Below are 12,831 nucleotides of genomic sequence, written 5' to 3' on the forward strand. Positions count from 1 at the left end.
AGTCAAGATTCTCATCTAATATGATTCTTATATAAATATTCAGTGCCCTTAGAATTTAAAATAATGGCTGTGATTTGGCAGATCAGTAGTGTTATTTTCTAGACATATTTTGCCCACAGTATTTTTTCCACACAGTCCTCCATGCCATCAGATATGATGCCAACCTCAGAAGCAAAAGTTACTTTCACTTCATTCCGGACATAACTTCTCATCTTTTCTAAGTAGCATCCTTTAGTTTTGTGAATATCTTTATTCCATTTTAGAGACCCATCTTCTTCCCATTATGGTTGATAGTATTCATAATTAATTGAAGGTGAATGTATGTTACAAACAGAAATTTCTTTTTTTTATGATAGTCACACAGAGAGAAAGAGAGGCACAGGCAGAGGGAGAAGCAGGCTCCATGCACCGGGAGCCCGACGTGGGACTCGATCCCCAGTCTCCAGGATCGCAACCTGGGCCAAAGGCAGGCGCCAAACCGCTGCGCCACCCAGGGATCTCCACAAACAGAAAATTCTTTAGAACTCTGGAGAGGCAATCATTCATCATATAGGTAAAAATAATGGCATTGCTTCTGCCTTCCTGGAGCTTATGGGCTGGGAAAGACATAGAAGGTCTTTACTTCTCAGAGATACTGTTTCTCTTTAGTTCATGTCAATAAATCTCCCTGAATCATTTCAATGAATTTTCCTCTTTCTTTTCTCAATTCTGTCCACAGATACCAGATTAATTTTTAATGCCCCTCTCTTATCTTATGACTCATTTGCATAAGAACCTAAATGATTCCTGTATGCCCCCCAAATCCCCCCACCCCTGCCAGTATTAAACTCCTTAGTGTAGTATATAGGCTGTCTGCAATTTAATTCAACTGATCCTTCCAATCCTCTATCATAATGTAAGAACTTACATTTAACACTGCATTAGGGACATGTACTTTGATGACTTTTTGCATGTATTTTCTGATTTGTAGCTGACAATAATTATATGAGATATGTAGTATGTATGCTGATTTTTTTCAGATGAAGAAACTAAAATATAAAAAGTTTGCACCATCACCTATTTCCACACAGATAATGAATGCTGGCTCTGGGATTAAACTTAGTGTTATTTGATCTCACTTGTTCACTACAGTAAGTTAAATAATGGCCCCCAAAGATATCAGGTCCTAAACCCTGGAACCTGTAAAACCTGATATCTTATTTAGCAAAGCCTATGCAGACACATCTGCATAATTAAAGTAACAATCTGGAGGTGGAGCAATTACCTGAATTAAATGGATGAACTCTTAATGCAATCACAAGTGTCACTACAAAAGTGAGGCAGATAGAGACTTGACACAGACACTAGAGGAGGCAGCAATGTGACCATGGAGGCAGAAGATGGGAGTGATGTGACTACAAACCAAGAAATGGCAGCAGCTACCAGAGCCTTCAGAGGGGAGTACCCTCTCAATACCTTGCTTTTGGCTCAGTGATATTTATTTCAGACTTTTGGCCTCTGGAACTTGGAAAAATTGTTTTCTATTGTTTAAAGCCTCCAAGTTTGTGATCATTTGTTACAGCAGCCACGGGAAATTAATGCAAGAACAGAAACTCTGTTCTACACTGCCACCTATAGGCAAATTCTCTGGTTCCCAAATCAGAATCCTCTCAGTAGGAATTAGATGGCCACAGATCTGGATACAGGGACATTACTTCCAAGTCTGCAGTAATAAATACTTGGGTAGAAAAGTCAGATAACCCAAACCTGAAGGAAATGAGGTACCCAGAGTCCAGGGATACTCTTCAAAAAAAAAAAAGGCATCAAATTAGAATTAGAGAAGCATCGCAGAAGACATAGGCCAAGAGCAACCCTAAATAATGATGTTAGCTTCCTTTACTTGTTATACTGAAAGAAAAGTTGATTCTTGAACTTGTCAGTCCTAATCCTGCAAGATAGAGAGAGCTACTTGTTTCTTTTTTTTAATTTTTTATTAATTTATGATAGTCACAGAGAGAGAGCGAGAGAGAGAGGCAGAGAGAGAAGCAGGCTCCATGCACCGGGAGCCCGACGTGGGATTCGATCCCGGGTCTCCAGGATCGCGCCCTGGGCCAAAGGCAGGCGCCAAACCGCTGCGCCACCCAGGGATCCCGAGCTACTTGTTTCTAAAGGGAGAGATTCCCATGTAAGAACAAACTAGTAAGGTAGGTTTAATGAATGTAGTCACATGTACTCATTGTTGGGTGAACAGCTGCAAGTAGGTGTATGGTTTAATGACGTGGCAACATAAAAACAGATCTCTGGGTATATGTAAAGCTTTGGGCTTTGACTGATTCTACTCAACATGTACATCATTAAGTGCTAGCAACAGAAAGACACCAGGATCAAGATGCAGATTTCGTCACCTAGGGCTACACATCATTCAGTGACAAATTATAATAAATTAAACCAGATTGAATTTATAGGCACAGCTTGGAGATATTGTGTCTTCAATTCCAGACCACCAAAATGAAGCAAGTATCTCATGAAAGTGAATCAACTGAATTTTTTTTGGTTTTGCACTGCATATAAAGGTTATGTGTATACAATATTGAAGTCTATTAAAAGTGTGCAATAGCATTATGTCCAAAAAACACAATGTATATACCTTAAATTTAAAAATACTTTATTACTGAGATGCACGGGTGGTCCAGTGGTTGAGCATCTGCCTTCAGCTCAGGGCATGATCTTGGAGTCCCAGGATGGAGTCCCACATGGGGTTCCCCACAGGGAATCTGCTTCTCCCTATGCCTAGGTCTATGCCTCGTTCTCTTTCTGCATCTCTCATGAATAAATAATTAAAAAATAAAAATACCTTTATTACTAACAAATGCTAACCATCATGTGAACTTTCAGTTGGTTGCAATCACTGATCATAGATCCACGTAACAAATTAAGTAATAATGAGTAAGTTTGAACTGCAAGAAGGACACAGAGACATGAAGTGAGAAATGCTGTTGAAATAAAAATAACACCAAAAGACTTGCTCAATGCACGTTTGCCACAAACTTCAATTTGTAAAAAAAAAAAAAAAAAAAAAAAGATTTGTGTGAAGCACGATAAAATAAGGTATGTCTATATAAAAAAGTGTTAAAGTGATTAGTTATTAAAGAAAAAAGGGTTTTTTTTCTCATAACATTTATCAAAATAAATTCTCAGATGAATTAAAGGCATAATTGTGAAACAATGAAACTACTGACATATAGTTGATAATATAGGTGAATTTTATATGAACATGGATAGAGAAAGCCTTTTTAAGCATAAAAGTCATAATGATATCACCAAGATGGCAAGAAAAATGATCTTCTCCAGTTCCCTCAGAGAAAAACCAACTAGGAGTATCTATAGTCAAGGCATCTTTGTGAAAGTCCTAGAACCAAGGATGAGGCTGGAGTATCTACTTGGCTCAGAAAAAAATAAAATAAAATAATGCATTTGAAGGGAAGGTAAAAGGAGCAGTTTTACTTTGACCTAATCACCCTTTCCCAAAACCAGTGCAGTACAGCACAAAGATATACTCCCAGAAACCTCTGATTTCTCCAGTGTGAAAAAGCCCAAGGGAGGGTATCCAGCTTCTCCACTGTTATGAGTGCTTCTAAGGATGCCTACACTTCAGTCTCATCTCACAGGGACCACTGGAGAAATAAATAGCATAAGACTTTCAAGCATCAGAGATGGAGAGGGAGAAAGGGGCTCATAGCAATTAAGGCAGGGATCATGGTAAGCTGTGGTTTGGGGGAGTAAGTACCTGAACAGAGCTCTTAGCTAAGAGCCAGAGTGAGAGCCATTTGGAGAACCAAAGTGATGGTGCTCACTTCAGCAGCACATATACTAAAATCGGAATGATACAGAGAAGATTAGCATGGCCCTTGCACAAGGATAACATGCAGCATTCCATATTTTTTCAACTTCTGGTCTTTGGCCTTGTCAGAATCATCCAGGGTGAAATTTACTTAGGTCATGGTTGATATTCTTGACTCAGCCCGCTCACATACAGCCACTCTGCACTTAGCAAAATGACTAGAAGGAAGAATTCAACACAAAAGAAAGAATCAGAAACAGTACTCTCTGCCACAGAGTTACAGAATTTAGATTACAATTCAGTATCAGAAAGTCAATTCAGAAGCACAATTATAAAGCTACTAGTAGCTCTGGAAAAAAAGCATAAAGGATTCAAGAGACTTCATAACTGCAGAAATTAGATCTAATCAGGATGATATTAAAAATCAATTAAATGAGATGCAATCCAAACTGGAGGTCCTAATGATGAGGGTTAATGAGGTAGAAGAAAGAGTGAGAGATATACAACACAAGTTTATGGCAAGGAGGAAGCTGAGGAAAAAAGAGAAAAACAATTAAAAGACCATGAGGAAAGGTTAAGGGAAATAAATGATAGCCTGAGAAGGAAAAATCTACATATTGAACAAATCATAGCTGAGAACTTCCCTAATTTGGAGAGGGAAACAGGCATTCAGATCCAGGAGATAGAGATATCCTCTATCAATAAAATAAAATAAAATAAAATAAAATAAATAAAATAAAATCAATAAAAACCGTTCAACACCTCAACATTTAATAGTGAAACTTGCAAATTTCAAAGATAAAGAGAAAATCCTTAACGTGGTAAGAGACAAGAGATCCATAACTTATATGGGGAAAAATATCAGATTAACAGCAGACCTCTCCACAAAGACCTGGCAGACCAGAAAGGGCTGGCAGGATATATTCAGGTCTTAAATGAGAAGAACATACAGCCGAGAATACTCTATCCAGCAAGGCTCTCATTCATAATAGAAGGAGAGATAAAGAGCTTCCAAGAGATGCAGAAACTGGAAGAATATGTGACCACTAAACTAGCTCTGCAAGAAATGTTAAGGGGGACCCTGTAAAATAAATAGGAAGCCCAAAGAACCTACCCACAAAAACAAGGACTGAATAGGTATTATGGTGACACTAAGTTCATATCTATCAATAGTTACTCTGAACATGAATGGGCTAAATGATCCCACCAAAAGACACAGGGTTTCAGGCTGGATAAAAAAGCAAGACCCATCCATTTGCTGTCTACAAGAGACTCATTTGAGACCTAAGGACACCTCCAACCTGAAAATGAAAGGGTGGAGAACCATTAACGTTCAAATGGTCCTCAAAAGAAAGCTGGGGTGGCAATCCTCCTATCAGATAAAGGTTATCCCAAAGACTGTAGTAAGAGATGAAGAGGGACACTATGTCATACTCAAAGGGTCTATCCAACAAGAAGACTTAACAATCATGAATATTTATGCCCCTAATGTGGGAGCTGCCAAGTATATCAAACAATTAATAACCAAAGTAAAGACATATTAAATTATAATACACTAATAGTAGGAAACTTCAACCTAGCACTTGCGGCAAATGACAGATCTTCTAAGCACAACATCACCAAAGAAACAAGAGCTTTAAATGATACACTGGATCATATGGATTTCACAGATATCTACAGAACTTTAGGTCCAAACACAACTGAACACACATTCTTCTCAAGTGCACATGGGACTTTCTCTGGAATAGACCATATTGGCTTACAAACCAGGTCTCAGGCAATACCAAAAGATTGGGATTGTTCCCTGCATATTTTCAGACCACCATGCTTTGAAACTTAAACTCAATCACAAGAAGGAATCTGGAAGAAACTCAAACACATGGAGGTTAAAGTGCAGCCTGCTAAAAGATGAAAGAGTCAACCAGGAAATTAGAGAAGAATTAAAAAGATTCATGGAAACTAATGAGAATGAAGATACAACCATTCAAAATCTTTGGGATACAGCAAAAGCAGTCCTGAGAGGGAAATACATCACAATATAAGCATCCCTCAAAAAATTGGAAAAAACAAATACACAAGCTAACCTTGCACCTAAAGGAAGCAACTGCAGAAAGGACAGCAAATAAACCTATACCAAGTAGAAGAAGAGAGTTAATAAAGATTCGAGCAGAACTCAATGAAGTAGAGACCAGAAGAACTGTAGAACAGATCAACAAAACCAGGAGTTGGTTCTTTGAAAGAATTTGTAAGAGAGATAAACCATTATTCAGTCTATTGAAAAGAAAGGAGAAAGGACTCAAATTATAATATTATGAATGAAAGGTGAGAAATCACAACCAATACCAATGAAATACAAAATTTAAAATAAAAAAAAACCATGTAATTTATATATATATAATAATAAAAATATTATTATAATATTTTAATAAAGCAATTTATTTATACACCAATAAATTAGTCAATCTAGAAGAAACAGACACATTTCTGGAAAACCACAAACGACCAAAACTGGAACAGGAAGAAACAGAAAACCTGAACAGGCCAATAACCAGGGAGGAAATTGAAGCAGTCATCAAAAACCTCCCAAGACACAAAAGTCCAGAGCCAGATGGCTTCCCAGGGGAATTCTATTAAATATTTAAAGAAGAAACAAAACCTATTCTACTAAAGCTGTTCTGAAAGATAGAAAGGGACGGAATACTTCCAGACTCATTTTATGAAGGCAGCATCACCTTAATTCCAAAACCAAAGACCCCACCAAAAAGGAGAATATAGACCAATATCCCTGATTAACACAGTTGCAAAAATTCTCAAAAATATACTAGCCAATAGGATCCAACAGTACATTAAGAAGATTATTCACCGTGACTAAGCAGGATTTATCCCTGGAATGCAAGGCTGGTTCAACACTCTTAAAACAATCAACGTGATAGATCATATCAACAAGAGAAAAAACAAGAACCATATGATACTCTCAATAGATGCAGAGAAAACATTTTTAAAAGATTTTATTTCTTCATGAGACACACACATACACACACAGAGAGAGAGAGAGAGAGAGGACAGAGACACAGGCAGAGGGAGAAGCAGGCTCCACGTAGGGAGCCCAAGGTGGATTCGATCCTGGGACTCCAGGATCAGGCCCTGGGCTGTAGGCGGTGCTAAACCACTGAGCCACCCGGGGGGCCCCAGAGAAAGCATTTGACAAAATACAGCATCCATTCCTGATCAAAACTCTTCAGAGTGTAGGGAAGGAGGGAATATTCCTCACCACCTTAAAAGTCATCTATGAAAAGCACACAGCAAATATCATTCTCAATGGTTGGAAATACTGAGAGCCTTTCCCCTAAGATCAGGAACAGACAAGGATGTCCACTCTCACCACTGCTATTCAACATAGTACTGGAAGTCCTAGCCTCAGCAATCAGACAACAAAAAGAAATAAAAGGCATTGAAATTGCAAAGAAGTAGTCAAACTCTCCCTCTTCACAGATGACATGGTAAGGTACCTATAAAACCCAAAGACTCTACCCCAAGATTGCTAGAACTCATACAGCATTTCGGCAATGTGGCAGGATACAAAATCAATGCTCAGAAGTCAGTGGCATTTCTATACAGTAATAATGAGACTGAAGAAAGAGAAATTAATCAATACCAAAATCCCATTCAGGTTTATTGCACCCAAGCATAAGATACCTAGGAATAAACTTAACCAAAGTGATAAAGGATGTATACCCTAAAAACTACAGAATGCTTCTGAAAGAAATTGAGGAAGACACAAAGAGATGGAAAATATTCCATGCTCATGGATTGGAAGAATTAATACTGTGAAAATTTCTCTGCTACCCAGGGCTATTTACACATTTAATGCAATCCCTATCAAAATACCATAGACTTTCTTCAGAGAGTTGGAACAAATCATCTTCAGATTTGTGTGGAATCAAAAAAAGACCCTGAATAGCCAGGGGAATTTTGAAAAAGAAAACCAGAGCAGGGGGCATCACAATGTTGGATTTCAAGTTGTACTACAAAGCTGTGATGATCAAGACAGTGTGGTACTGGCACAAAAACAGACACGTAGATCAGTGGAACAGAATACAGAACCCAGAAACGGGCCCTCAACTCTATGGTCAACTAATATTCAACAAAGCAGAAAAGACTATCTCCTGGAAAAAGGACAGTCTCTTCAATAAATGGTGCTGGGAAAATTGGACAGCCATGTGCAGAGGAATGAAACTAGACCATTCTCTTACACCATACACAAAGATAAACTCAAAATGGATGAAAGATCTAAATATGAGACAAGAATCCATCCAAATCCTAGAGGAGAACACAGGCAACACCCTTTTTGAACTTGGCCACAGAAACTTCTTGCAAGATACATCTGTGAAAGCAAGGGAAACAAAAGCAAAAATGAATTCTTGGGCCTTCATCAAGATAAAAAGCTTCTGCGCAGCAAAAGAAACAGTCAACAAAACTAAAAGACAACCTACAGAATGGGAGAAGATATTTGCAAATGACATATCAGATAAAGGGCTAGTATCCAAGATCTAAAAAGAACTTAGTAAACTCAACACAGCAAAGAAACAAACAATCCAATCATGAAATGGGCAAAAGACATGAACAGAAATCTCACAGAGGAAGACATAGACAAGCACATGAGAAAATGCTCTGCATCACTTGCCATCAGGGAAGTACAAATCAAAACCACAATGAGATACCACCTCCCACCAGTGAGAATGGGGCAAATTAACAAGGCAGGAAACAACAAATGTTGGAGAGGATGCGGAGAAAAGGGAACCCTCTTGCACTGTTGGTGGAATGTGAACTGGTGCAACCACCCGGGAAAACTGTGTGGAGGTTCCTCAAACAGTTCAAAATAGAGCTGCCTTATGACTCAGCAATTGCACTGCTTGGGGTTTTACCCCAAAGATACAGATGCAGTGCAGTGAAAGACCGAGACACCTGCACCCCAATGTTTATAGCAGCAATGTCCACAGTAGCCAAACTGTAGAAAGAGCTTCAGTGCCCATTAAAAGATTAATGGATAAAGAAGATGTGATCTATATACACAATGGAATATTACTCAGCCATTTAAATGACAAATACCCTCCATTTGTTTCAATGTGGATGGAACTGGAGGGTATTATGCTGAGTGATGTAAGTCAATCGGAGAAGGACAAACATTATATGGTTTCATTCATATGGGGAATATAAAATATAGTGAAAAGGATTAAAGCAGAAAGGAGAGAAAATGCGTTGGAAATATCAGAGAGGGAGACATAACATGAGAGACTCCTAATTCTGGGAAACAAGGGGTAGTGGAAGGGGAGGTGGGTGAGGAAATGCGGTGACTAGGTGATGGGCACTGAGGATGGCATTTGATGGGAAGAGCACTTGGTGTTATACTATATGTTGGCAAATCAAACTCTAATAAATAAAAAATATACAAAAAAATGAGAAGCGAAGAAAAAAAAAGTGATGACGCCCCAACCCAACTGGCTGGGTTTGGTTCTGTGTGTCCACCTAAAGGTCTCTATAAGGAATGCCTGGGTGGCTCAGTGGTTTAGCCTGCCTTCGGCCCAGGGCATGATCCTGGAGTCCTGGGATCAAGTTCCGCATCAGGCTCCCGGCATGGAGCCTGCTTCTCCCTCTGCCTGTGTCTCTGCCTCTCTCTGTGTGTCTTTAATGAATAAATAAATAAAATCTTTAAAAAACAAAAACAAACAAACAAAAAAAAACAAAGGTCTCTATAGACAGAGCCATCTTACAGCCTGCTCACACAGGGAAGGAAGTCAGCAAACCCACCCAGTGTGGTACACTGCCTCACCTAGGAGCCTAATCAATGATCTATGAGAGGTCACACAGCCCAGGCTATGACCTCACCTAGACAAAGAGCCAACCCAGTAGCTCTGTTCAATTGTTGAGCAGAGACTACAGCCCTTCTTATTCAGGACACCTCAATAGTGACCATGGACATCCTTGGAGCTCAACATACAGGACACAGAGCATAGCCAATGGCCCTGTCCAGCACTAGAACCCAGCCCACAGCCTTGCTGATTGCTGAGCACAGCCTGAGGTCCCCCCTAATCCCAAAGAGACTTTACCTGAATGCCGAGTCATGCCAGAGGCACATCTGGATTGGGGGCACAGCCTGTACTCTCACCCTACCAGGGCCAATTGCAGACCCAGCCTGCAGCCCCACTCATAAGCAAAGTAAAAACTAGTAGCACCACTCTGCCTGTGACTCCAGCCCACCAGAGGTGAATGCTGATCCAGCTAATGGCTCCACCTGACCATGAAGCCAATACAAAGCCACTCAACCAGGGAGCCAGCCAGCAAGCAGCCCAATCTGAATGCCAAGCTGAGTCAGCAGGCTCACCTAACCAAAGAGCTCAGCCAGGAGTACTCCTATCTCAGAGAAGAGACAGAAGCCTCACCAAATTAGAGACCCTAACAGTAAGCCCCTCCTGCCCTCAGTTACTTCCATCTGACCCATCCAAGCCCCACAGTGAACTATTATTGGTTTAAAAGAGAATGCTGAAACTATAAGATAGGGTACATAAGCCTCATGGCACTAACAAAGAAAAACCCTGTAGTAGATGAGCAAAGTATTGAGATAGAAGAATCAAAGCACACCACCACAAAGGGTCATCAAATCAGAAAAATAAGACAGCAAGGGACAAAGAAGAGAATATAGGAATTACAAAACAGTCAGAAAAAAACAATTAACAAAAGTTAAAAAGAAAAGAATACAATTAACAAAATGGCCATAGTAAGGCCCTACCTATCAATAATTACTTTAACATTGGTGGATGAAATTCTCCAATCCAAAAACCTAGAGAGGCTGGGATGGTTAAAAAAAAAAAAAACAGGAAACTAGATCCAACAATATGCTGTCTACAAGAGATTCACTATAGTTTTAAAGACACACATAGATTGAAAGTGAAGGGATAGAAAACATTCCATACAAATGGTAACCAAAAGAGAGGAGGAATGGCTATACTTCTATCAGAAATAGAGTAAGTTTCAAATAGTCACAAGAGACAAGGAATGTCACTGTATAATGATAAAAGGATTAGTTCACAAACAAGCCATAATAATTGCAAATATGTATGCATCCAACATCAGAACATCCAAATATATAAAGCAAATAATAACAGAGCTGCATGGAGAAATAAACAACAATACAATAAGAAGGGTTTTAATATTCCATACCCAATAATTGATGGATTACTCAGACAGAAAATCAATAAGGAAAGAGCACTACAGTGTTATCTGACTGTATATACACATGATTGCATATAACATATGACTATATGATCATATATTGTTATTCAACACTAGATAGTGATATGTGAAAAACACTATAGATCAAATAGACGTAGCAGACATATATAGAACATTCCACCCAACAGCAGCAGAATACAATCCTTCTCAAGTGCAGACAGAACATGTTCCAGGACAGATCATATGTTTAGACACAAAAAAGTCTTAACAAATTCAAGAAAATTAAAATTATATCACATGTCTTTTCTGACCACTATATAGATACCAATAAGAAGAGGAAAGTTGGGAAATTCACAAACATAGAAATCAAAACACACTACTGAACAAACTATGGATCAAAGGAGAAATTAAAAAATCTTGATATAAATGAAAATGGAAATATAACATGCCAAAATTTATGGAATGCATTAAAAGCTGTTCTAAGAGGAAAGTTACAATCATAAACACCTACATTAAACAAAGAAATATCTCACATAAACAATCAAACTTTACAACTCAAGGAGCTTGAACTAAGGTCAATGGTAACAGAAGAAAAAATAATTAGGATTAGAATAGAAAAAATGAAACACAGAAGAATAAAACAAAAGACTAACAAAACTAAAAAAAATTTAAAAGAATTAGTTTTTTTTTAAAAAACTACACAAAATTGACAAGCCTTTCACTAGGCTAACCAAGAAAAAGAGAAAAAGACTCAAATGAATAAAATTATCAATAAAAGAGGGATATTACAATTGAAACATCATTCCAAAATATCAGAAGAGGGCAGCCTGGGTGGCTTAGCAGTTTAGCACCTGCCTTTGGCCCAGGGCCTGATCCTGGAGACCAGGGATCGAGTCCCACATCAGGTTCCCTGCATGGAGCCTGCTTCTCCCTCTGCCTGTGTCTCTGCCTCTCCCTCTCTCTCTGGCTCTCATGAATGAATAAATAAAATCTTTTATATCAGAAGAGACTACGATAAGCAATTATATACCAATGAATTGGATAATCTAGAAGAAATTGTACATTTCTAGAAACATACAACCTAACAAGACTGAAGCAAGAAAAAAAACAATATCTGAGCAGAATAAATATGAGAAAAGCCATTGAATCAGTAATCAAAAACCTCCCAAAACAGAAAAGTCCAGGACAAGATAGTTTTACTCATGGATTCTACCAAACACTGGTGAATTTAAAGAATCAAAGCCAATCCTTCTGAAATCCTTCCAAAAATTGAAGAAGAGGGAATACTCCCAAATTCACTTTATAAGACCTCCACTATCCAGATACAAAAGGCATGGGATCCCTGGGTGGCGCACGGTTTGGCGCCTGCCTTTGGCCCAGGGCGCGATCCTGGAGACCCGGGATCGAATCCCACGTCGGGCTCCCGGTGCATGGAGCCTGCTTCTCTCTCTGCCTCTCTCTCTCTCCATGTCTATCATAAATAAATAAATCTTAAAAAAAAGGCATATAGATACTAAAGGCCCAATAGCCCGATGAACATAAATGCAAAAATTCACAACAAAATACTAGTTAATAAAGTTAGCACATTAAAAGGATGGTATGCCACAAAGATGGGATTTATCCCTAGGATGCAAAGAAGGCTCAACAAACACAAGTCAATAAACATGATACATTAATATATCGTTGGATAAAAATCACAGAATCCTCATAGCAAAAGCATAATAAAAGCATTTCATAAAATGCAACATGACAAAAATAAAGCCCATATGTAATATAATTAA

At 38.6% G+C, this 12,831-nt stretch overlaps 1 pseudogene; it reads left to right on the forward strand.

Moving 5' to 3' along the window:
• Positions 1-3,825: 3,825 nt before the first annotated feature.
• Positions 3,826-3,922, forward strand: LOC119878203 (annotated as a pseudogene).
• The last annotated feature ends 8,909 nt before the right edge of the window (positions 3,923-12,831 follow it).

Source organism: Canis lupus, unplaced genomic scaffold (genome assembly GCF_011100685.1).
Source record: "Canis lupus familiaris isolate Mischka breed German Shepherd unplaced genomic scaffold, alternate assembly UU_Cfam_GSD_1.0 chrUn_S1208H1382, whole genome shotgun sequence".
Classification (NCBI taxonomy): domain Eukaryota; kingdom Metazoa; phylum Chordata; class Mammalia; order Carnivora; family Canidae; genus Canis; species Canis lupus.